The 3,762-nt window shown below is 33.0% G+C and overlaps 1 pseudogene; it reads right to left on the reverse strand.

Annotated features, from left to right (window-relative positions):
• Positions 1–2,349: 2,349 nt before the first annotated feature.
• On the reverse strand, positions 2,350–3,059 carry LOC112611147 (annotated as a pseudogene).
• Between the last annotated feature and the right edge of the window lie 703 nt (positions 3,060–3,762).

The raw sequence follows: 3,762 nt of genomic DNA on the forward strand, positions 1-3,762 counted from the left end.
CGTAGTTAAAATATATTTTACCAAGGGATTTTGGCAAAACACATATGTGAGTTGCAAATTACACTCGGGTTATACACAAATATTTCAGTAGTTATGGCTAATTTAATCATTTAACAGCATTATCTATTCTCCTTCATATTTCAAACATCTAAAAGAATGAAGCATCTAAAGATTAAATATGAGACTCAAATGATGGGTGTAACACATATAACTGATGTATAGAAATGTGCATATAACTAAGTGTATACTAGCATCTACAAATTTTTAAAAAATCCTTGGATTTAATTTATTCACTTATATAATAATAAAAACTGGTAGGCAGATCACAAGGTCAGGAGATCGAGACCATCCTGGCCAACATGGTGAAACCCCATCTCTACTAAAATACAAAAATTAGCTGGGCGTGGTGGTATGCACTTGTAGTCCTAGCTACTCAGGAGGCTGAGGCAGGGGAATTGCTTGAACCTGGGAGGTGGAGATTGCAGTGAGCCAAGATCACAACACTGCACTCTAGCCTAGTGACATAGCGAGACTCCACTCCAAAAAAAAAAAAAAAAATTATTTATCCAGTAGCATGATTTTACTCTCAATGAAAAAAGTCACTAGAATTTATTTGTACACTGTAATACTTCAAATAAGATTTTAAAAATCACTATCAGATTCAATGGGGAAATTATATGTTGTAGAATAATATCATTCTGTCAGTAAAACTTTTAAATTTTTGATACTCAACCTAGTTTCATTTCATTGGATCTTTTATCAACTACTGGAACACTAAAAAAGAAAATATATAAGGTATTTTTGAAGGCATGGCATGAAAATTTAAGAAGCAGCAGTAGCCACTAATGCTTAGATTCAATAGGGTATTCCATAAAGTATATTTCTAAAACAATATAAAATTGTCCTGCCTTTGTCTAATGTGGTGAACGTCTGGTCTAGTTTTTGCAAATTGCCTTAACCTATATAAAACATATGTATTGCTGAATACCAGAAAAGTACATAATTAAAATAAATACTGGATTCCATATCCCTCTGTTATTTTTTTCAAAAGAAAATGAATAGTGTTTTATTAACTACCACACTGCTATAATACACTTTAAACATAAATTAAAGTAGCCTTTAAATTTAAGATGGTCTTAAGAATAACCAATGAACAGAATTCCAAATTTTTGCAATAGTTGAACTGCTACAGTTATAGGTATACATTTGGCAAAATTGTATAGCTCTTCCAAGACCAGCAATGTAACTTTATTTTGTACATTTTTAAAATTGAAAATATAAACAATAATACAAAAATAAAAAGAAAATACAGCATAATAAAAAAACATACGTTTCTCAGTTAAATGTACTGGATACATATAAATTTTAAGGGAAGAAGCAAAAAAGAAAAATGATTGATATTTAAGTGCAGACTGACTACCTGGACAGAAAAAAAAAGAAGCCTTAAAAAAATGATAAAGCCTCTAGTTTTGCTATGACTAATATCCGTGTGGTTGGAGTATCGTCACTATGGAAATGATTTTGTTATGTTTGCATATGCTATACTTTACTGGTAATTTACATGATGGCTTTTAAGGCGCTGGCAGACATATGGTTTTTGAAAACAGGAATGGATAAAAATCACTGCTACGATGCAATACAACTTATTGTTTTGGTTCTCCAATATTCAAGAAAAGGGATAATTCACTATAACATTTTCTTACCATCTAAATGCCTCAAGCTATACATTTTAAAGTTTCTTAAACATTGGTTAGATTGCCCAACTTTGTTATTGAAAGAATATTAACAAGACATTGTTTTGGCAAATTAAATCTTAAACATGACTTTTCAGCAAAAAACTTATGTAGGATTTAAAAGGTGACTATCCCTAGAGTTCCATATTAAAATGCAGTTTTCAAAATCTTACAAGAGTAATTCTTAAAATTTGTACATAGTTAACCTAATTAAAATAATTAGCTTCGAAATGACAAACTGATAAGCTAAGTAAAACTTACACTATGTAATATTTGCCTGGACACTTGATTTGTCAGTTATGCATAATAAAAATTCCAGTCATCAAGAAAATTACAAAATTTTTATCGTACCATGATTTCTTTCACACACCAGCTTTATCTTACAATAGATAAATACTAACATCTTCTCATTTTTACACTAAACCACACAGGATTGATGCATTTGGTTAGACTACCATTCACATTGTTAAATTCAATTTTCTCTTTATATATAACCAAGTTACTGTCAATCCAAAAATTTCTGCATATCAATACAAAGATATCTAAGAACTTAGGAACAATATTCTTCTCAGTACTGTATAAATATAACCACAACAAATAGGTATTTGTGTAATATTTACTCCATTGTCTCATTTCCAGAAACTGTGACAAGTCGTAAAGGTATTTCAATGTTGGTAAGGATATCTTGATTGCTGGTGGTGGAGGTATTAACAGTTCCTATCCCTGAAACAGAACCTTGTTGAATATTTGCAAGGGTAAGTGTTGTTCCTCCTGCAGTAATCAAAGTATCATCTCGCACAGCTTCCACAGATGCCAGCACTGTACTGCTAGAGTGAATACCTTTTTTATTCTGCTGTGTTTTAGTATGTTTGGTAAGATGGTCACTTCTCACAAAGCATTTTGAACATTCTGAACAAACAAATTTCTTCTCACCTGTATGTGTTCTTCTGTGCCTCTGTAATTCATCATTTCGAGTAAATTTTTTACCACAGTACATCCAGTTACAAACAAAAGGGTGTTCTCCAGAATGCCAATGCAGATGAGCTCTCAGAAGTGAGGTCTTCCTATAGACTTTACCATACCCCAGTATGTGACAAATGTGTTGCTTCTTTTTCCCAAGATTGGTACCTCTCCCACCACCTTCTTTACAGTTGGGACAGGTGCAAGCTATCCTCCGAAGTCCTTTCCCTTCTTGATGTTGTTGGTTCCCTTCCTCATCTACCACGTGTACTCTTAACTGTGTTTGGTCACAACACAGTTGTGCCACTCTTCAGGATCAGGTTCTTCTTCCTTGATCTCATCAGGGTTAGACAAGGATCTCAACATTGCCTGGTGCTCAGAAATTCTTGCAAGCCATTGTGGGTTTGAGATATTACTATGGAATACTAGGAATAAACAAAGATATTAAAACTACTACCAAAGAAGAGTGGTCACGCAGCATTTCTTTTTTAAATAGATTTGTAGTTCTTGAATAATAAGCAGAGAAGAGTGAAAGATAAGAATTCTTGCAACTTGATACCTTGCAATAGCATGAGTGAACTACTCATACGAGTCTCAGTTTTTGTTTTCATACATTACTACCATGTCACAAAAATAGGATAACAGTCAGCCTGAGAGTTTGATGAGGTGTGAACTTACCTTTTTAATTGTTGTCATAGATATCATGAGAGGCAGTATCTCACAACATTGGTTTTCAGCCAGACAGATGTGTTCCGAGCACCACTAGTAGGTAGTTATCACCTACTGGTTACTGGAAAATATTGGCAAAGTTATTCTACATGCCTGTCATTCTCCAACTTATAAATTAGGATACTTACATGTTAGGCAAAAGGCTAAGCTGCTGTACCAAAAAAAAAAAAAAAGGCAGAGATTAAATCAAAATTTATTTCTCTTGCATGTATCATTCCATCTGATGTTAATCAAATTATTAATCAGAACCATGTGTATCTTGAAAATGCCAGTAATTTGTTTCCATAAATAATAAAAAGTAGAGGACAGGGAGGAATGGAGGAAAAAAGAAAGATGATAA

The sequence above is a fragment of the Theropithecus gelada genome, chromosome 17, assembly GCF_003255815.1.
Source record: "Theropithecus gelada isolate Dixy chromosome 17, Tgel_1.0, whole genome shotgun sequence".
Lineage (NCBI taxonomy): Eukaryota > Metazoa > Chordata > Mammalia > Primates > Cercopithecidae > Theropithecus > Theropithecus gelada.